The sequence below is a fragment of the Ochlerotatus camptorhynchus genome, unplaced genomic scaffold (genome assembly GCF_037179485.1).
Source record: "Ochlerotatus camptorhynchus isolate MF236.1 unplaced genomic scaffold, CSIRO-AGI_Acam_v1.1 ptg000432l, whole genome shotgun sequence".
Lineage (NCBI taxonomy): Eukaryota > Metazoa > Arthropoda > Insecta > Diptera > Culicidae > Ochlerotatus > Ochlerotatus camptorhynchus.
This window is the reverse complement of record NW_027040918.1, coordinates 1,153,193-1,176,635: the sequence shown is the minus strand read 5'-3', so window position 1 is coordinate 1,176,635 and position 23,443 is coordinate 1,153,193. Positions and strand designations below refer to the sequence as shown.

Sequence of the window (23,443 nt, the reverse complement as noted above, 5' to 3'; positions counted from 1 at the left end):
GTCACTTTGATGTTGTAAAATATGTTTGGACAACATTGGCAAAAGTGGAGAAATCGTAATGCATGTGCTAACATCTGCATAAGAAATGGAAGACCACGACGAGGACGATAGGATTACGGATGGCGGGGGAAGATGGTGACTAAAGACGATACCAACAGCGGCTGGCGTGGCCGTAGTCTCTCAACCAACCGGGTGTTCCAAAGGGCTAAATACAACGGTGAGAAGCCTGAGGGGACGATAGATTGGTTGTTGCATGCGCTGGGGCCAGCAAATATATTGATACCGCCGAACGGAGATGTGGCCGTTAAGGATCCGTTAGAGACGGAGCTCGTATTTGCCGGAACTGCTGGCGAACATGAAACAGCACCAAATAGCGGGTGGATCGCCAGAACTAGTGGCTTATAATGCTGAAACCTTATAACTGCTGGCGAAGGAGCTGCACCGATGCCGCTACCACTCGATGTCACATTGCTACTGGCAAGTGACGTTTAAAGCACGCACATACTCAACAAATTCTATGATTGTTCAAACTACGCATTTGCTACTTAATTTCAACATAACTGGAACATGGATACCATCGATAATACGTGATGGTGCAGTTATGTTGACAAATCGTTGCGGTGTTGTTGCAGTTCAATATGAATCATTAATTTTAATATCCACTCATCTGCAACGTAAAAAATACTTGTTGTAAACTTTCTATGATGTCTTGAAAAATAGCTACATTATTGTAACGTACTATTTAACATGTTTGCAACAGTTCAGTTAGCTGGATTATATCTGGATGAACCGTACACTACCGGCCGAAATTATGTAGTTATAATGGAAAATGTTCACAAATATTCCAAACATTAAAAAATTAAATCAATTCAGAATTTTACACTTGTTAATGGTTATGAGAGGGCGTTTTGATTTGTGATCGGTGCAGGACATTAAAGAACTATATTAAGTTCTCCGTTTTGGTTGACTCTATTTTCTTATGGTGTAATGTTGTTCAGGTGAAGGCTTTGATTTGTATTTTGTCAAAATTTCGATAGAAATCTTTGCTTTATAATTATAAGCTATTTTTTAAAAGATCAGTGAATGATGACTAGATGATTATGAAAAGACGTCTATCGGTTTGCGTAGTCGACGTAGTGAAATCGCTTTAATTCTCGCCCAATAAACTGGGAGTTTAAATCCTTAGGGTTTGAAGTATGAACTCTAAGCGTTGAAATATCGATCTGATTTACTAATTATTTGATAGTAATATTATGATCGACCAAGGGGTAAAAAAGCAAGGATTTATGTATTGACCAGAAATTGATGATACGCAGCAGCTAGCTGGTATATTTATTTGGAGTTGAGTTTTTGTTTCTTGTTTCCGGGAGTCATACGAGTCCCACAACTGATCTCCAACGACCGTCTTTGGAATCTGTAACCGCTAAAGTTTTTTTCATTTTTGTTTTAGAGAATATTGGCGCGTAACTACATTTTTTTCAGACATCATCGCACAAAGATGGACTCAAAGCCGCAGAAAATCGACCTTTCGGTTTTGTTGGGAGTTCAACTTTCTTCGACGAGATTGAAAGCGTATTGTTACATGCTAATTTTCTATGAAATCTATTTCTTGGATTATTTATATCTTTTCCAACATTTGGGATCATCTATAAATTTAGTAATGGAATGAAGGGAGAGGAGGGTTGACATTTTCATTCATAAAATTTAGTAGGTGTAAAACTTAATTTTATCTTCAGCGATTTAATGCCAAAACACTTCCAAATACATTAAATGCGCAAATGCATGTAAAAAATTACCCAAATCGATATCTAACGATCATCTGAACATTTTAAAATCTTAGAAAGACTTTCGGAGGAAGGGTTGCGAACTAAAAATTTTACAGAGTTTTACAAGGACGGGAGGGGGATTTAATGATCATTCAAAAACAATTACATAATTTGTGGATGGTTTCCTATTAGAAAAATGAAAACGCATCGAAAAAAAAATCGAACCGGTAAACTTTCATTTGATTTTCAAACCCCCAAATCTAAAATTTACACTATTTCAGTTCATAATATTGTCAGAATCAAAAGATTTTTTTTAAATACTGCAATGCTCATCAAAAATTGAGACGTTTGCGGATCTATTCCAATGGATAGATAGAAATATTCTTTTCAAAAATGACGAAATTATGAAAGTTTTATCATTTTTCAGTATCAGACAGTTGGGGTTTGCGGCTATTTTAATTTGTTTTTATTACATTTATTTATTTACTTATTGATTGTTTGATTTTTGAAATTGATAAAAATTATTACCATTTATTTTATTTAAAAATATATTTAAGTTTAAATATATGCATAAAATACCTCTTCAAATTAGTTTTTAAGCATTTTTGCGTTCTATAAACTTTCTGTCAGCTAAAAAATTAAAATTAATAGTATCTATCGGTACTGCATAAAAAAGACGCTTATTTGGTTTAAAAAGCTGATCACTTAATAGGCCTTGATTGATTGTTACTTGTAAAGTATTTATTTTAAATTAACTATGCTGATTAGAATTTAGGTTTGCGGACACTTCATGAAATAGGGGTCTGGTAAGTGTGTTTTAGTTGCCCACTGATGTGACGGGGTGTGGCATCTACCAGCTTGTCAAAATATCTTGTCGGTGATCGACTCATAACAGAGCGCTGCCTTGCCTTAGAGAACCGAAAAAGTGCCTGGGTACATTATGTAGAGTGACCGCTGACCATCCCATTGATTTTTCTTTTTTTTAAACATAATTTTGAGTTTTAAGAACTCATCATCATGCTAATTTAATTCGGTTAGAATGAAATCAAAAATTAGTCACATTCGCAAACACAACCGCACATACAAAAAAATATGGTTGTACTGAACATGTTGACCCGCAATGTATACAATTAGAATGCTGTTGGTAAGATTGGCAGCCATATGTAATCCACCCGAAATAAACATAATAAACTTATTTTTCAGTTTATTAATGTTTCACTCCTTATTAACATAAAAACATTAAATACTTATTACAGCTGGAATGTTTTTCAATAGTTTGAATATAAATATTTTATTTTACAGATCAATTTTTATTTCGACATATTTTCAAGCTGCAAATTTGTGGCATCAATTTATAAGTTTTTGAAGGCGTATATATTTAATCGAAGCAAAATGTGTAATTTCACCATAAAACTAGGTGCGTTTAAAAAAAAAGACTAGTTATCAATATTTAAAAGTAATTAATATCATACTTTTATTCAATGACTTTTTCTACGATTGTCATCTCTGATTTTGCAGTCTGAATAAACACATCAGTTTGCTTTTTCCGCATCACCTCACAAAAATATCCAATACATTTATGTGGTTAACATGAATGTCATTTACATGTATTCGAAAACATCACAATACAGTTTTAAATATTTCAGTGAAACATTGCAGTTAAGTCAGTTGAAACCTCATTTAAAACTTGTGTCATTCAAATATCATGTTACATGCACCTTTTTGGCAACACCTTATGCCACAAACATAAGTTGCAAAGAGACTCCACCTTCTGCGCTTTTTAAGGTACAATGAAGTTTTATATGCGGTGCGTTGTCCCTAATTTAGACCGTCTATTAGTCACACTAAGGTTGTTGTTACTCGCTGAGAAACAAATGGTGTTGCTTGGGATGTTAGCAAAGTCCTGATTTCTGAGGTCCACCATCCTGGCTTGGATGGTTTTTGTTAGGCGATTACAGTGGGTCTTGAGGACAGGTAGACCAGAGCGTTGGTACTGTCTTCGGATGGTGTTACGGAGTCTTATATGTCAAGGTTCAGAGTATTGCTCACCTGTCTGGATACTGGCACGTTGTGTTCCCTGGCCCGGGATATCGCCTCCTCAATGGAATGCAGACACCGGTCAACGTCTTCGGGCGTCTCCGTAAGGACACCGTAGTCAACAGTGGAGTCGACACATTGTTGGAACTGAGCCCAACTGACGCGATGGTAGTTCCGTCGAGAAGCTTGGAATCGGTTGACGGATGAGTCCACATTGGCCACCACCGGATAGTGGTCCGAACTCAGCTCCTGGTGGGCCATATGTTGCGATATGTTGTCTCCCATGTTGCTGACGAAGATGTCGATGGTGGAGTGTACGCCAGACCGGTTCAAGCGGGTGGGAGAGTCAGGCGCTATTATAGTGTAGTGAGCCTCTTTCAGGTCGTCATTCAAGATTGTTCCGTTTTGAATGCGTCGACTGTTGTCCCAAGCCCGGTGTTTGGCGTTAAACTTCCACTGCGTCTTAGCATTGGTGAAGGTTTCGGCGATGGAGTTGTTGATGGCGCAGATCTCTTTCTGAAGTTCCCGACTTGCAACTTGTTCCTTGGTCCGAATATATTTCTAGTGGAGCTCCCCTACGCGCAATGAATTGCCGAAATGGCCATCTTGCAGGACTCGGTGGAAAGACTCGATGCTACCTCCAGGTAGATCGCACGAACTGACAAACTCGTAAAGAGTGCTACCCATCGCTTAGCATTACTGCGACCTATCCTCACCGTAATCGAGCCGAAGTAGTCCAACCCAACGAAAGAGAACGGCCGAACGTAAGGGGTTAATCGTACAGCAGGTAGGGGTCCCATCCGTGGTGTTTGAGGTTTCGTCTTATAGACTCTACACCAATTGCAGTGAGTGCTTACGTTCCGTACAAGCACTCTCAAGGCCGAAATGGAATACTTCTGTACGATCTCGTTCACCACAGTTTCTCCATTGGCATGCCTGTATGTGCGATGATACCAGTCAGCTAGCAGGAAGGTCACATAGTTCGCTTTCGGCACCGGAAATTTAACGTCGTCGGAAACCCAATCAGCTTCCCCCATGCGTCGTTCCATAAGGATCAGTCCACCTTTGCCAATAACTGGAGATTTTCCATAAAGACAGCTGCTTTTCTTGATCGTTTGCTGATGATCTGGACGCTTCTTTCGGTTTCTCAGCAACATCGTAAACTACTCCGGATATGCATCCAGCTGAACCAGTCTCCAGTCTCAGTTGATGTAGAACTAGTCGGTTCATTCCGAGCTTTGCTAAGGCAATTCTTGTAAAATTGGCTCACGAATGCGATCGTTCGTAATAACCATTCCCATTTTGAGAAACGCTTGAAGTCAATCACTTGTTACACTTCTACATGGATCTGCACATTCGTCGGCCGCAGCTCCAACGGAGAATCAGCCAACGAAAGCTCACGTTGGGGCCAGTAGTCTTCATTCTCATAGAGAAAACCTGGCCCTTTGAACCAGCGGCTATTGGCTTCAATATTAGGTCCAATACACCATTTTGTGGCGTCATTTGCAACGTTACACTTCATCGGAACCCATCTCCAGTCATTGATGTCCTTAGTTTCCAGGATTTCACCTACTCTAAATGCCACAAACTGTGTACGGCGCCGTGGATCGGATCCCAGCCAAGACAGAACTGTCGTGGAATCGCTCTAGAGTACTTTGCGGCGAATCTTCAGTGTATGGTTAGAAAAGACGGCTTTTAACAGGCGTGCTCCCATAACAGCAGCTTGGAGCTCCAACGGGGGGATAGATAACGGTTTGAGAGGAGCGCAGAAACTAGGCAACAGCGAACTATCCCATGGCCTAACACACGAAAGTTTGCACATACTGCATAAGCTGCTTCGCTCGCGTCGACTAAGATATGCAACTCCAGAGAATCGTGCGCCTGAGGCTACGGGCCGGGAAAATAGATGAGCTGCCGCAAAATCTGGATCCATGTTTTCCAACGACCGAACGTGTCTGCTGGGATGAATTCGTCCCAGTCTGCACCGGTTCTCCACATATCTTGAAGTAACACCTTTCCATGAACGAGAACAACAGCCAGCAGTGGGTCGAAGACGCTCATCACAAAATTCAGAGCTTCCCGTTTCATCGGAATTGTATCACCAGTCATCAAAGTCTGGAGGTTTTCGCGCAACTGGATTGAACATGAGAAGACATCCTCCGTCGGTTGCCACGCCATGCCTAATACACGCTCTGTACTACTACATTTATCCATCACGAAACGTTTGCTTGTTCCTTCGCTTAGCGTGAATCGTCCTTACTTCATCCACCAACTGTACCGCTTCGTCGAATGTATTCACGCTGTCCAAATAATCGTCGACGTAGTGGTTTTCCTTCACCGCCTCAGCTGCCTTCAGGATCTCCTCTAACAGTTCATCCGCATTCAAATTTTTAACAAATTGTATTGTACACGGAGAGCAAGAGTTGCCATATGTAGCTACGTCCATAACAAGTATCTGTATTGGTAGCGATGGATCGTCTCGCCACAGGAACCACTGTGCAGGGCGATCTTCCGGTCGAATCAAGATCTGGTGGAACACCTCCCGTATAACTTCACTGATGGCAACCTGTCTTTGCCGATATCGACTGAGTACCGCCGGAAGTGGAGTAAGCAGATCCGGTCCTTTTAAAAGAACGGAATTGAGGGACACACCTTGAGCCTTCGAAGCTGCATCCCAAACTACGCGCACCTTTCCCGACTTCTTCGGGTTAACGACGAACCCTAAGGGCAAGTACCACACTTGCTTCGGATCCGTTTCCGCAAGCTCCTTGTCCGTTGCTATATGGGCGTCAGAAATTCCCATGGTTCAAAGTGTCAGTGCGCACCACATTGAGAAACGTCACTTACAGTTGAAGCTATAATATGATAAATTTTATAACTTATATTAAAGTACAATGTTAAAATAATTATAAATATTTAAATGCTTACTTCGGAATATTTATATATTCTTTGAAAAAAGAGTGTTACCGATAAAAAAGCGCAAATTAACTTCCAGCATTGAGTGAAAAAAAGCAATAATCACATCTGACTGCTGGGCAGAGCATTAAAATCAACCATTAAAAAAGGGCACAATCCTTAATGGCATCCGCTAAATATGATCCCTTCCAGTGCCAGCGAGCTTTGCCTAGCCAAAACATAAAAACGAAGCAACTGCAGCAGTCACAAAGCAGCAAGTAAAAGCATTTCATTCTACTGACCAAGAGGAGAGCAGAAACAAAAAATTCAAACTGCCCATTTAAATAAATCATTGAGCAATAAAATTATACTCACGCGATTTAATCCGAGCTTGTGAAGAACGGGGGGGGAGGGGGAATGTGTTTCGAGTCCGTTCACCACTTGAACCTACTTCCTACGATGGGAGAACCCATTTGACAGAACTCCGACAACAATGTCGATAAAAGAATTACAAAGTGCACACGCCCACGGTTTCTGGGGTCGAAGAATATCTGTTCCTTCTCGGAACTCCATTCTGCCAGGTTGGAACAGTCGGATCATTTGCATAATGAATTTTTCATCTCCCGTTCAAGATTGCTTCCCCGAATGGGAACCCCTGGTAATGGGTAGGTACAAAACGAGAATTTCATTTCCCTTCTGCCTGGTATCGCTGCGAGCACCTCTCTTTATCGATCCTCCCCCAACTCCAGAAACAAAAGCAATAATGATACAGCTCCACTCGCTTTGGCATTCCGTTTGAAGATTTCTCATCTTCCATCATCGGCATCGCAACGGTACGGTGTCTCTGTGCCCAAGAGGGCGCTTCCGTTTCATCAAGATCTGCACTTGTTAACCGAGCGCAGAGGAGATCTTGTTACGTTCCTATGGCTTTTCGTTCACTCTTCAGAAGAAGATAACATCAAAAGCTCCTTCGTGGGAATCCGTAATTATTACAGTTATAGTTATTACTCCAAATGAGCTGGGACGAGTGTAAGACACTTCCAAGAATAATTATTCGAGAAAGAGGGAAGGTATGAAACCACAATATTTTCCTTTCTCTCAAAACTGCCTACGTCCATTCAATCCGTCCTGAATAGAGTCGTTCCGGTGCAAACGAACCACATCGAAATGCTTTGGCTCAACATGCGTAGGGGAATTGGCTCTAATGTTGGCCTATGGGTCTTAAGATTGGGCCCATCGATTAAAATCTCCTGTTGTTAATTGTTTTCTTAGAACAGTGCGTCATCTGGATTGCTTTCTTTCAAAATGTATGTATGGGTCCAATATTAGGGACACTTAGGCTGACATTAGGGACATCAACCCTACACATGATGCCAGTTAGTCAAGCGGGTGGTTCTGGGGAATGAAACAACAAGTGGTGAATGGAAAGCGTTCCGTCAGTATATGTATACAATATCTGTGAGCAGCCAGACCGTGTCTATCTGTCAAGGTCAGCTTTCAGCCAGAGCAAGCAGCCACCGGATGAAAATGTAGGCTGGGAATGTGCCCGGAAAAAAAGCAAAGATGCTCTCGAGTACTTACAGTAGGTAAGCCGTGAGAGATGATTATGACGCGTAGGGGAATGTCACTACTTGTTGGCCCCACCGGGACTGAAGCGACTGTCATCTTCGATCAACTCAAGTGGTAGGAGGGAGACATATATAGCAGCCACGAAATTCAGTCCATAGCTTGTCCTTCTCGTCAAGAAAATTTTAATCAAAGTAGGCGTTGCTAATTTGTTTGTTTTTCTTTGAGCGTACATATCTTTTAGCCAGCTAGATTAGAAGAAATAACCCTCTGCGCATCGTGATAAAAATAGTTTGAACACAATTTCGCCTACAGTATGATGAAAACATCTTGCACTCAGTCATTATGTATCCATACACAATTTTCCGGTAGATATAACTTCGTCAAGATACAAAATTTGTCAATTCATAAAAAAATCACTGGAAACTGTTCAAACGACAGCTTTAACGTGTGAAATGCAATGTTTTTTAAATTATGTAAGTGTTGCTGAACGTTTGATATGGCGAGGCATTGAATTGAAAACATTTATTCCTTTATAATATATTGAATTTTGTGAAGCATAAGTCAAGAAATGTGGTGTTCTTATTTCAGCCGTGTTTCTAGTATTAAAGCTATGAAAGTCACTTCCTCCTTCAATTCGATCACACAAATATCGAGGCAGCAAACCGTTAACTACTTTAAAAATGAACACCATAGTCAAATATACAATTCTTTGCTTCACCGACAACCATTGTAAGGCGTCTAGCGTCAAAATTGAGGAAGTTAGTCCATTACATATCAAAATCAAACGCATTATTTTATTCTGCAAACGCTGTAATCTTGATATTTGTGTTTCATTGGCCAGAAATAAAATGGAAGGGCAAAAGTCTAGATGAGGAGAGATGATTGATTTGTATAGTTGTATTTTACAGGCAATAGTTAAATCACAAACAAACAGACATAACACATTGAATATATATCACTGTAAAACATCGTCACTTAAACATTACCGCCACCTGTTGAATACACTGTGGTGGGTAGTACGCTGAACAGGTGGCGGTAGTGTGTAAACGTCAAACGCAAGGCAATTGACTATGGCGGTACTACCAACTACGATACTTTTAAATTGACCGTTAAATGCTTGTTCGATGAAAAACTTGCGAGTGTTATGCTTGTTTGTCTGTGGTTAAATCGTTTTTCAGTCGACATAGAATTCCATACTTCTTGGTGACATTGTCAATGTGAGAGTTGAAATTAAGTGTGTCATCAATAATCACGCCAAGATATTTAATTTCCCGAATGTGATCAATAGTCTCATCATCAACGGAGACGTTCTCATTTACTCGATTCCGTGAAATTACCATACATTTAGTTTTACTTGTATTCAATTTCAACTACTTGTAGAACGCAATTCTTCACTCAAGTGTAAAACGGCATCATCTAAATCCTAAGCTGCAATGAATAACACAGTATCATCTGCAAAAAGATTAATGTCGCAAAATCGAAAAACACGTCGCAAGTCACTAATATACATAATAAATAACAGGGGCCCTAATACACTTCCCTGTGACACTCCAAGGTTTTTCCCTATGGGACTGGAAACATAATCATTACAGTTCGTTGAGTTCTGTCAGACAAATAGATTTCAAACCATTTGTATGCAGCACTCGTAATTCCAAAGCGCTTGATTGCCCTTAACCAAGACCCTTAACTGGAAATTGTTTCAAAAGCGAGTTTTAGATAAAAAAAAAACAGAAACAAGCGAATATATACAATCCAATTTATTTTTCCACTTCGCTTATACCAAATTCAACGTGGTTTCACAAGAATGACCTTCCCGATATCCCGATTGTTCTGGTATCAACAAACTATTACCATTTAAATGCTCTTAAAATTTTCTCTAATGTGTGCAACATGTTGATGGGACGTAACTCTTCGGCTTTAATCGTTGCAGCAACTTTTTGAATAGGAACCACTAAGGATTCCTTCCAAATTTGTGGCACATGTCCAGTTTGCAATGATTCATTAATAAGGTCCAGCAAGATGTGGCCAATGACATGAGAACAATCTTGAATAACTCTAGCATTCTGTGTTTTTGTAGCTCTGGATGTGGGATGCTACTACCGAACATCCTCACCCACCCAGAAATTGCTGAAATTTCTGAAAGAATAATCCACTGTAGATAAGAAGGAAATGGTGATGATATGTCCTTTAAATTTGTCGATCCTCTTAACGGAATCCCTTTATGAAGAGCTTTGAGTGTGTTGGTTTATTTCCTTTAAATTCCGTTAATTATATTGTTTATCTTTTGACAGATACATGTATTTTGTCTACTACTTGCAGACTTCATCAGTGCCAAGTACTCAACACCACTGAAGAATCCATCTTTTATCTATTGGGTATCCACTGCCATGTCAAAATTTGCCTAACCATGTACCTAAATTCAGTCTCCAACAAGTAGAGGCAAGCTACGATGAAATGCGGCCATTTTGTGTTAATGTGAATGGTTTGAAGTGCTTGGTGTTACTCTTTGTATTTATTGGTTTCCTATAGATTTCGAAATTGAACGAAGAACGTCTCGCTCTTCTTCGTGAGTAAATTTGATGTCCTTGTGAACGTTGCTAATGGCCTTCAATTTTTTTGATAAATCTTGTCTTTTGACAATGTTAAAAATGTCATCCACTTACCTATACCAACACTTCGGCAACAAATTCCTATCCTCCAGAGTATTTTCTAGGTTAACCATGAATAATTCACATAAAAATTGAGAAAGCGTATTGCCCATAGGAGCTCTTTTAGTTTGTTTATAAAAATTTCCTCTGAAAATGAAATAATTTTCCTCCATTCAAAGACGAGTAAGCTTGAGATATGATCGAACTTTGTTTTTCCAAGTAGAATTCTCACGTTGCTTCAGAAGCCAGTCCTCTAAAAGGCTGATGGTTTCCTTTACTGGTACACTCGGATGATATCCAGTAGACTGATGCAAAATTTGACTTTTTCGCTCCACAGTGCTTAAATGGTTTCAAATCGGGTCTTGATTAGCCTCCAAAAGTTTCAACTCATTTGGTTAGAAACAGACTTCGCACAAACCATTTGAAGTTTACATGTAAATTACTATGGGAAATCTCAACTTTTTGTTCATTGCCTTCTAGTCTTTTTCCATATTTAGCTGCGAAACAGTTCGATAGCCATTCTTATAGAAAATTTTCTCAGCTACAACTTTGCTCCAGATCATTTCTATGTAAAACGAGACAGGAAAAAGTTATTAATTATTTAAGAGATTGGTAAACTTATGACATGATCAAGCAGCTGCTCTGTAGGCAACACTGTATTTTGCAGTGTGACATAGTAGCCATGATTTTTGTGTCCTATTCAACGCCCCAGAAACACCAATGTTGCCTGCTGATCAGTTGATTGAACATGATCATAAGACATCAGCGCATTGAACCATTGATAACTTTCGATCCTTGCATTTAATCAAAAAATGGTCTTGAGCAAAGTAGTAGCTGGGAAAATTTCCTACAAGTACAAATAAAAGTTTTTGATGTAAACCGATGTGGTGAATTATTAGATAGACATGAACAAAAATCTTGGTTTTCCCATAGTAATTCCCATACAAACTTCAAATGGTTTGTGCCATTTCAGTTTCTCACCAAATGGGTTCAAATTTTGAGAGGTTAGTCAGGATCAGATTTGGAATCGTATAAGTATTGTGGAGCGAAAATTTCAAATTTTGCATCACTCTAATATCCAGCTTGTTGAAATTTTCACTATCGATCATCCTAGGTTGTTCTGGTGTTAGGTTGTCCTCCATCTTCCATTGTGTACTTGAAACCATTCTCACCCACCATGAACATCCTGGGTTCTAAAGAGTGTGAAGTAGTATGGGTCAAATCGACCAAGCGGATGCCATTTCCTTGGTTCTTGTGCTACCTTGATCAGTGCAAAAATGGCCGAAAACCATCTGTTGGAGCCCATGCTCCGGATATCAAAGTAACCCTGTTACTTCGACGGTTATTAATCCGTTTGGAAACCTTTGGATAAACCGATGAAACCCTATGCTCAGGATAGTGGTCCTAGTCCTAGTATGCTGTCCCATGACAGGCATCGATCGTTGAACCGTTCCTTGGAATTTGAAAAGCAATGTTCCAACTGCTTCCCGGTTGCATGCTTACGTCTATGTAATGCATACCCTTGATGATTGGATTGACTTCCGTGTTGGATAGTGACTCTCCCAATTGTGCCATTGCTTGGATCCTTGGTGTGGATTGCTAACCTTGGGTGGTTGCCGAATAGTGTTCCAATTGAACTACCGAAGAAAACTCGCATCCATCGCGAAAATTCTGTTCCAGGTGCCGATTCACCTGGTGGCAGAAACCTAACCATACCAAAGCTGCAATTCCAAATGATGTTATTCCCCTTCAGAAATCCACTATCATCTGGTTGTTCCATCCTTGCTTGTGGTTTCCCAATCTCCACCACATCACCTCCTATTGTTCTCATGGTCTACTTCAACCGAAATAACAATACCTCTACCTCACCGAACTCACCATCCTCTCTCCCAGAACCATGAGTTGGATTTGATTTCTACAAATCAACACTTCTCTTGACCTCTTTGTGTATGTATGCTTCAATCGATAAACAATGTTTGTTCGTATTCCTAACAGTTGACACAACTCTCTTCCCAAATTGAGTGTGCGTTGGTTTGATTCAATTATATAACTAACCTATTTACATTTGTGTGGTCAAGTTCCATCGTCATCGTTGATCATCGATTAAACTTTAAAAATCACTCCAGTAGTTTTTCCTGAACTGGTCTAACGAACGTCTTATGAATGAAATGCATCCTGAATAATACCATTATATAAACTGTCGAACCTCAATTCCTACCGTCAGGTTAAGTGTAGCTCTGATTATGTAATCGTTACATTTATCGAAATCATTGAATGGACGTTGGGGATGCTTCACTTTAACCATTGCAGACTCCGTGTGCTGTTAAGTTGTTCGCCTTGGTAGTAGCTCCGATTCTCTGGGATGGGTGTGTTGGTTGACTCTCCGTTATAGATACCGGTAATGAATGAGAGGATACGGTGTAGTATTCCATAGGATTCTAGCTTCGGCAGACATATACTGCCAGTTTCACTAACCTGGGTAGAGATGTGCTGAGCTGATGCCGAAGTAGAATTGGATTATGACGTCACTTGTTGTTATCGACTGATTGGGAGAATACGAGCCTATATTTGTACCAGTGTGACGTCATGCCCGATGATTTTTTTTTTTCCTTTGGTTTGTTTTTTCCGTCGATCTTGTTTTCCGTGCTGAGCACCAATGCTACCGACGTGCCAGGAAGGCAGCTCCCACACCTTGACCCTACCTATCGACCCATCAACTCATGAACCGGGGACCAACGGCTTTACTTCCCTTCCGAAGGAAGGCGTGATCAGAGATGTTATACCTCAGAACATCCCGGCGGCGCTGACTGGGATTGAACCCAGGCCTGCTAGGGTGAGAGGTAATCACGCTTACCACTACACCACCAGCGCCGTTGAACGAGCTGTCACTGTTCTAGAGATTAGTGTCGTTTAATGTACGCACACTAGTGGGTGCATCGCCCTCTAAAGTTGTTTATTATTATCCTGCAGTTTTAGTGCTGAACGAAGCAGCCATTCTCACCGTTTTGTACCCGAATAAGAGTCGTAAAATTGTGGAAAAAAATCGAGAAAAATCAAAAGAAACCCGAGAGGAAACCCCATAGCGAACTTTTTCGAAGGATCTATAAGTTAAGGAAAATCAATTTAAATATTTGCACTAATCATTATGTTGAGTTCCATGTGATTTGAGGTATCGCGCGATGCATTTTGACGCATATCAGAATCTGTCCACTTCCCGGGGGACCCATCTGAAGGAGGCCGCGTATTGAGAGAATAATATAGTAAACGAGTACAATAAACTCAGGGGAAAACAATACCTACAAAAGATTAAAAGTTATTAATTGTCACATACCTCTAATTTTACTTATTTCCTAAACTATTCCTCTCCTTAAGGCTATTAGTCTGCTTGCGTTTTCTTATTGAAGTTCAAGACTAAATAGGAAGATTTGTTTGCGGGTTCCCAACACGTATCTGATAGGGATATAGGGTTGTCTTCCTTGGGCCTCGAGGGTATTCAAAAGTCGCTCTCTGGCGCCGTCATTATCCGTATATTGCCAAACTGCGTGATCGATGTCATCGTAACCATTTCCACCCCGACAGATGTTGCTGTCCACGAGGTTTATTCTATGGAGATGCGCATCTAGCGAGTAGTGGTTGGACATAAGTCTACTCATCAGGCGAATTAAGTCACGACTTAAGTCCAAGCCTTTAAACCACGCTCTCGAAGAAACATTAGGAATAATTGAATGTAACCACCGTCCAATATTTCCAGTGTCCCAATCGGTTTGCCAACTTGAAATGGTGATTTTATGTTTTTTTTACCCATTTATTACACTTGTTTGAAACACAGTTTACACGTTTAAATTTTCACAATTTAAAACAAAGTCTAGGGCTTGAACAAAAAAAAAAACATTTTCGGCATCTAACACAAAGCTTACGTAACATATAAACAATTTAAGAGACTTTCTCCTACAACTTCTTTGAACATTGATTAATTCAGGAATCAAGAAGTCCCTAAACCCTACTTTTTTATCTAAGATTGTCTCCAATTTCAGACGAAGAAAGATCCATAAATCTGGAAAATTTATGTTCTAAATCCTCAGGAACAGAACTGGCACATAGGACGTCTTGTCGGTTTGTGCGGTGCAGTAAGTCTGCAAGAGGTATTTTCCGGTTGACCAACAGGAAGAATGCCGATGTAAGATGTTTGCTGTTGATATTATTCCATACTTTGCTTGGGTTTTCTTCAACAATTTTAGGGCGCTTCATCTTGTCGCGGAAGAAATTGAGTAGTCCATTTTCTGCTCTGGTATATAGGGCACTATTTTCCCTATATATTTTAAACAGGGATATAGCGCTGGTATGGCCGCAATGTTTGGTGGATTTGCTTGTGCACTGAAAGATCTCGTGCGAACGGTGTGCTCAAGACTACAGCAGAATCTGTTCACCAGAAGTGATTTGCTTTTGTGCTTGGGCAGATGAAGATTTAAGCCACCACAATTTAGAGGCAATGTAAGTTGCTCCATAGGAACTCTTGTAGAGAAACGACTCCATAAGAAGTATCCTATTTGCGATGTTATTCTTGCAGTTGCAGAGTTAGACAAACTAAGAATTGAAGCCAAATACCACAAACGTGACGTAATAAACGTGTTTAAAACAATTACCTTCTGGTGCAGAGTCAGGTTTCTTGATTTGAACAACCACATAAGATGCGATGTTTTTCGAATGGCTTATCCCCAGTTGAAACCGATAGTTTTCTTTAACGAGTTAAAGTAGGTAACACCAAGGACCTTAACTGATTCCTTGCTAACCGGCCACGCTGGTTGATGTTCTCCTAGTTGTCTTCCGATATTTACTGCTACCGTCTTGCTGGCGTTCAAAAGTGCTCCTGAGCCGGCTCCAAAATCCAAAAAAGCTTGTTTAACACGATCCAATTTGTTATCAACGACGATGATAATCGAAATGTCGTTCGCATAGGCGACTACTAGCTCCATAGGGTCGTTGCAGATAGAAGATAGTTTTTCCAGGAGGGGATGTAGGTATAGTACAAAAAGGTGCATACTAAGGGGGCCACCTTGGCGTACGGACCGAAGGATAGGGAATTCAGGAGAGTTATTTCCGTTAATAAGTAACCGTGAACACAAGGTAGACATAATCTTCCCGAGAAGTGAAATAAATGAGGGATTTAAACACATGCTCTGCATCACAACCAAGAGAAAACCGTGATCAACACGATCAAAAGCATGGTCTAGATCAAAAGATATTAGCTTGCCTAATTTCTTTTTGCAATTAAGTTCAACTTTTCGGTCTTTGATGGAATGTACCGCTTCGAATATATTCCTTTTTGAATTTGAGCACTTTTGGTTTGGAGTTAACAAGTTGTTATCCTCCATTACTTTACTTAGTCTATGTTTCAAGATCCTTGCAAGAATTTTGTAATCGAAGTTTAATAGAGAGATTGGGTGATACGCTTTGATTGACTCCTCGGTTGTTTTTTTCTTACAAAGAACCACGACTCCTTGCACGAATTTTTCGTGCACGTTCTCTTGTAATGCTTCATTCAAAATCAAGTTCAATTGAGGGTGTATGATCTCGAAGGCCTTGAGGTAAAACTCCTTTGGCAGGCCGTCACTTCCAGGTGATTTCTTCGATGCGCTTGACTTGATGGCAAAGAATATGTCGGATGTTGTAATTTCATCCATCAAATGGTTGTTTGATTCCGAGTCAGCAGGAATTGTCCGATTGCATGGGAAATCCATAGAAGGCTGTACGATCACTGCGGAGTAGAGGTTCTTGAAATATTCAAAAACATGATTCTCCACATCAGATGAATGAGTCAGCAATTGGTCTTGGTGTCGAATAGAGCTAATGGTGCTTTTCTTTTTTTGGTGGATTCTTTCACTAAGTTGAAGAATTGAAACTTTTTCGCCAGCAATAAACTTGTCATTTAACCGCTCAAACGCCTTTGAAAATTGACTTTGCAGCTGCAACATTTTCGCTTTCACCTGGTTTACTTCGATTCTTCCGTTTGGATTTTGAAAACAATTGTCATAAGAAACTTTCAATTGACAATATAGGGTATACGTCCCTAACCTCGGTCTAATATGCAGCCATCGATTACGTTTTTAATCATAACTCATCAATGAATTTACCTGCAAACGATATTCTACTGCTAAATGGTATGCTTAGATATGCTTATCATGTCGTTTGCTATCAGAAACCACGAAAAGTTGAAAAACTTACTTTTTTTAAGACAATAACTCACGAGGGAAATGTATGTAATATGGGTCTATTGTCCCCAAATTGGGTCTATTTATGGATGCAACTTCGTCCTATCTTGTTTGATCCTCAAAAAAACGCTCTTGGTAACGTTTTCTGATGTATTTTTTTTTATCACTATCACTGTTAACTTAATGCTCTTCATTCCTCAAAACATTTCTTAGAGAAAATTTTACGAAAACTACATTAAATCACTCAATTTAAAAATTAAAAATTAAAAATTTCGCTTATCGTCTTTTGACCGCAGAATATCTAAATCAGAACATTGTGATGTTCATTATACAGGTTTGGCAGAAAAAATCTCCCTTCCTGTTCGTTCCTTATCATCCAAATGCAAAACAACATTGTTGACGTTACTCTTATTGCTATATGCTGTCAAATGAATTTCATGGGCCATAGTTAGGAACATAGAAAAGAAATGTGTCCCTAAAGTTGGGTCCATGTTTTACTTGTGAAAACGTTGTTAAACAATTAAAATAAACATAAAATATTCAAACAGCAACTGTAAGTTTTACGTCTAGTGTGTATTATCAGGTAATTCCAATCAATAAATGCCATAATCAGGCCATTTGATGATCGTCAGTCAACCTTCCCATCTTAACCTTATAAGTCATGGCGGCTAAAAACTCCGAACATTGTGATATTCTCAACCAGTTTTATTACTTACGAGAGCTGAAAATGTATTGAAATGTTGTGATATAAATTGATTTGTGTGTGGTACACATTTATCAATCATCAGTGATCAATATTTTCCTTATTTTTTGTGTAATATTCCTTAATTAATTATTTATTTGCGTGATAGGCCGAATGAAAGGACTAGACCCACATTACATACCGTAACCCTAGTAGCTCGTTTGTTGCATGAAACTCACGAAATTTTTCGTTAGTTTTCCAGCGAAAAAAGCCACGTATTTTCGGTTTTGCAAAGCCAATCCACCATGTCATCCAGCTGTCATAGTTCCTTCTTTCGCGCAACCATCGATTCCATTTGCCTGACAACTCCTCCAAGACCTCGTCTGTGAGTACATGTGCACGAATAGACCAATAACCGTTTCCAAACGGTTTTCCCAAATCAGGCAAGCAACACCTTGTTTTGAAAGCTTTGTGATCAGAGAAGGACGTAACCAGATATTCTGACGAACGGAGATGCGGAACAAGGGCCGACGAGACGTACACTCTATCAAGTCGAGAAGCGGAATTAGGACGAATAAAACTAAACTCATTTTGATTAGCATGCAGAACATCCCAGGAATCAATGAGAGACATGCCATTAACAAAACTTTTGAGAGACAAGCTATTGCTGTTTGCGCCAGTTGCATCTTTATTGTTCACGACGCAGTTAAAGTCGCCACCTATGATCAGGTGTTCGGTTGAGTTTTGTAGATAAAAGGGAAGAGAGTTTTGGAACAAAGATTCACGTGTAGAGCAGTTTTGTACACCAGAAGGGGCATATATATATTACATATTGTTACAGAACTGCCTATTTTTACTGTTAAAATTTGACTATCGAGGCTGCGTTGCACGTTTGAGTAAGGAATGTGTGCTTTCAATGCAATGGCAGTCCCTCTTCTGGCAATGTCCACATTAGTAATGACATTGAAGCCTGGGATGCACAAATGAGAGTTTTCTACTTCTTGGAGGAGAACAATGTCTAGGTCAGTCAGGCGAATAAACTATTGGATTTTGTTTGTATTGGATATAGCGTTGGTGTTAATACTACCTATATTGTAGCTTGTTAGTGGAGGGCACATTTAGGTTACAAGGGGAATCAGATTTTCGAATTAGTGGTTGGGTTTGTCTGTGAAAGAGGAGAATTGATCCGTTGTTTTTTCGGACGGCCTCTTCCTCGCTTCACGGATTGTTTTCGCCGGCAGAGTCGTTACTTTCGCTTTCGGAAATCTCCATGGAAAGGGATAGGAGGGAAGGTGAAGCAGCCTGTGGTTAATTCAATGGGGTTTTGTGACGGAATCACTGGAGTTTTGAAGGTACTTACATCACCAGAGCTAGCAGTTTTTTCGACGTTTTGTTGGACATTGCTGGTCCCCTCAGCATTTGGCAGCTGTTAGGTGGATCGCTCTCCAGTTATCGTCTCCTGTTGTTGGTTCACGGTTGTTTCGTTGGTGTTGGTTTTCCCCATTCCGTTTTGATCCATTTCGTGATCGTGCTCGGTTGTTTCTACGGCACTTGAAGTCGTAGTTGTAGGAATGATTGTGATGCTGGTCGAGGGGGCCATGAGAGCATCTGATGAAACGGAGGAGACAATTTGCTGGCTTGGTCGTTCGAGTGTGTTGCCTATTGTATACGTCTCGTTGGTGGAGAATAACCGCGAGAACGGAGGTGTTGGAGACAATGGAGCTTCATTGTTCAACACAGCTGCAAAAGCGGCCAGTGATGACCCAGTGTTTGCTCCTTGTGTGCTTGGACCTGGACCGTTTGATGCTTGCACTCGTTTCAAGCGGGTTTCGAGGTCAACCTTTTGTCCCAGCAGTTTTTTATTTTCGACGCATGTACTGCCTGGATGAGACTGATTCTGGCAATGTCGATACGTTTGAGGCTGGTTTCGATAAGTCACCAAAGTTCGTTCTCCTTGGATGGTGATGAGTGATCTGATGTGTCACCGCAAGTTCATCTTGATGACCCAAACCACAGAACAGAAGGGGAAGTGCAAACAAATCGGTGAATCAAAAGGTGGTTCGTTTTTCTGCTCAACAAGCGATGTATTGTGGTAGCGTTCCACACGGGCTTTCTATGTGCACTCACACTATCATAGGATGCTGCCTATCTTAACTACAGGCAGAAGATGCCTTCTACCGCTAGGTGCGCTAATGTTCGCAAATGACAAGTGGAGCCACTTTCTGATCCGAAGTTCCACTCCTGTGCCCAAACTCCTGAAGCGGTCCCTTTGCCGACAAAGTTTTCGCTCCAGCTTTGCTCTTTGGTGCTCAATACATCGCCGAACTGCTTTAAGGCAGCAATCATTTCGTAGACAGGTAATGGAATTTAATTTCCACACCCCCATCATCCATCTGAAGTCGCACCTTGTACTTCTTTTTGTTCACCTCCAGCTCATGTCGTTCGTCATGATGAATCACCGTGTCCTGGGCTGTTTTTAGGTCAATGCACTTGACATGCACGCAGTTTTGTGCGTGGTTCATTTGAAGACGCAGTACTTGGCCGAGTCGCAACCCAAGAGTTTGATACACAAACAAGTGTAGTTCTTCGAACGATGGACGCTTTGGGAAGGTGGATAGGAGTACCTTGAAGGTTTTTTCACGAGCTCTCACAGATGTCATTGTCGCAGGGAAGTGCATACGATATGTGGACAGCGAGATTGTCGTCAGTAATTGACGCTAAGATTTTTCACACACCAAAGTGTGGAAAGAGTGAAACCGAAAACTATTTAACACGGATCTCGATTACAGAACGTCTGGTCGCGGCGAGAGCTTGAACCTAACTGATGGTTGATAACACTGTTAATACCCAGTGATAAACACCACGAAAACATTATAATTTGATAGCATTATCATTATTTTTTTCTTCTTTTCATCTCTGCTCGTTCTTTTTTTAACCTTCAGAAGAGTGTTCAGTAATGACCCGATTTTGTCAGCCCCATTTTCGAAAATCTATTCTAATATTCGACGAAACTCATGCACTTTTTTAGTGATCTTATTGCACCAAAGTATACCTTAGACAACTATCTTGAAGATAAATGAGAAAAAATTGGAATAACGGTTATGTGAAATAAATAAAATATGACAGTCTGCTGTGCGGAGGGGGCTGACAAAATCGGGACACTACTGTATTCGTCTTTATTATGTTTTTGATGTAGCACTACGTCTGTGATTTCTATAAAAGCGTACACCTTGTGAAAACCAAAAATGGATCATGTAACGAAACTATGAAAGATTTCAAACGTTAATAACTCAACTGCCCCTGGACCAATTTCAATAACTGTATCACCAATCGATCAGAAATATTTTTACGCATCTGTTAAATTTAAGACTTTATCATTTTTCAAAATGTCACTATTGAAAATTGCACGAATGTGCAACTGTTGCTATGGTACTTAAAAGTATTACCGATTCCCTGCAAAATGTGATTTCCCTAACACAGATTTCAAAGTTGAATTGCATTCGGTCTCACCAAACGGTGTTTATTCAATCACCACGTGGTGAGTGGTGCTGTTCTCCAGTGCACAACGAAAGGCTCCCCACAAGCAGCTAGCTATCAAGGCTGCCGTCAGCCGCTGATCGGATTCAGTCCAATCACCGTGTGTGGTGGTGTCCGGTCATCGGCATCAGCAGCAGCAGTGCTTTCGGCGCCTGGAGTTGAACATTTTTCTCCAGTACACAACGAAAGGATGCCTGCAAGCAGCGAGCTGCAGCCCACATAAGCATCCATAGGAGGAAGAAGTCGTAGCGCTATTGATCGGAATCAGCAGCTCTTAGTGAGTCACTGTGGGCCATCTATGTCAAGCGCGTCCATCATTCTAAACAACATACTGCTCACCAGCCTCATCTGTGTTTAACACCCTAATAGCTCAGCATTACTCAACCATCACGGCAAAACGATAAATTTGTAAAATAGAATTTTTTGGACATTTGTCAAGATCATCAATCGGGGCGACCCCGGTGTAGTGGTTAACATCCATACCTCTCACGCCAAAGTCACGAGTTCAAATCTCACCCCCGGATAAGTCACGAATGACCCAAAGAGGGTCAAAAAAAAAGGTCATCAAGCAGATGTCCGTTCCCATAGATAGAGCAGGAATAAGGGTGCAACAGCTTTTATAAACAATGACACCATCAGGTAGCGTGAGACTAATGTTGTTTGCGTGGACGTGAATTCTAAAAACATCATCGAGAGAAGTCATTGTTTACAAAAGCTGGTCCGCCTGATTCCAGCTCTATCTAGTTTTGTTTAAATCTAACATACAATTTCAATAAAACCAAAGTCGGTCACGGCATGCAAGTGGTCTGATTTTGATCCAGAGATGATGGATTTTAATCTTAATACGCCAATCGATAGGAATTTTTTTCTACGAATCTCTTAAATTTATGACTTTATCATTTTTCAAAATGTCACTATTGAAAATAGCACGAATGTGCAACTGTTGCTGTGATAATAACAATTATTACCGATTGCCTGCAAAAAGCGGTTTCCCTAACACAGATTTCAACATTTAATTACATCCGGTCTCACCAAACGGTGTTTATTCAATCACCGCGTAGTGAGTGGTGGTGTTCTTTAGTACACAACGAAAGGCTGCATGCATGCAGCGAGCTGCAGCCCACATGAGCATCCATAGAAGGAGGAAGAAACCGCTCCGCTATTGATCGGAATCAGTAGCTCTTCGTGAGTCGCTGTGGGCCATCGATGTCAAGAGTAAAAACAGAGAGCCCCACTCAAATTCCTTTTACTATACAAAACACAAGCTCCTGCTGCAGTTAACAAATAAGATTTATTATTTAAGACCACGTTGTCCTACGTCACCATTGCGTACAACCCCATGGGGCTGTCCATTGTAGTTTTTTTTTTCTCAAGCTGATAGCGATCAAAGCTAATATTGCTTTATTAATTTTTTTACTTCTCTTCATCACTACTCGTACTTTCTAGTATCCAAACAAATTATCGATTTTTATTGTTAGTCATTTAACATTCAAAGTAATTATTCTTTCCACTAATTTCCATCTGGCCATGGGGGGCTTCACAACAAAATGCACCACTTTTTGTCCCTCTTTGAACCATTTTCAGATAATTTTACCTTAAAATGTCTGTTGTCATCATTGATAGTCGCAAGTTTTGTGGATGCTCTCAGTACCACTGCTCTGAGAAATCACCTAGAAATTAAATGTTTCATTCGATCCACTCTTTCATCCGCAAACGCTAACATTTAATTGTTTAAGGCTAAGAATGTGTTACTTACCACTACGATCCCGAAACCAGTTCACTTCACAAACAAAACAGAATGAAGATTCCTGTAACCGATCACCGGTTTATCTGTGAATGAAAGAGAAAATGGCACATTAAATAACGGACATAAGATACGCAATGAATGATCCGTAATGGTTTTAGTCTTTCCCAAATTCACATTACAACCGTCCTCAAAAACAACCCATCTTCGGTAATTCCGCACCAGTCGAGGCTTATCAGCGAATTTAGTGCCAAATATTTCCTAGTACCACTTTAATGGTTTACCCACAAAATGAACCCCAAACAATTCCACACCCAAGACCGGTACCGGCCGATTGTGCGAAGGCTGCCCGTTCC

The 23,443-nt window shown here is 40.3% G+C and overlaps 1 protein-coding gene across 2 annotated transcripts in view; it reads right to left on the bottom strand.

The window, feature by feature from the left end:
* LOC135711355 (uncharacterized) overlaps window positions 1-23,173 on the bottom strand; it is a 679,421-nt gene extending 656,248 nt beyond the window's left edge. For both annotated transcript variants that reach the window (XM_065234152.1, XM_065234153.1), the window contains exon 1: window positions 23,100-23,173. The gene's annotated coding sequence lies outside the window, so the exon portion shown is untranslated. The remainder of the gene's footprint in view (window positions 1-23,099) is intronic.
* Window positions 23,174-23,443: the final 270 nt, after the last annotated feature.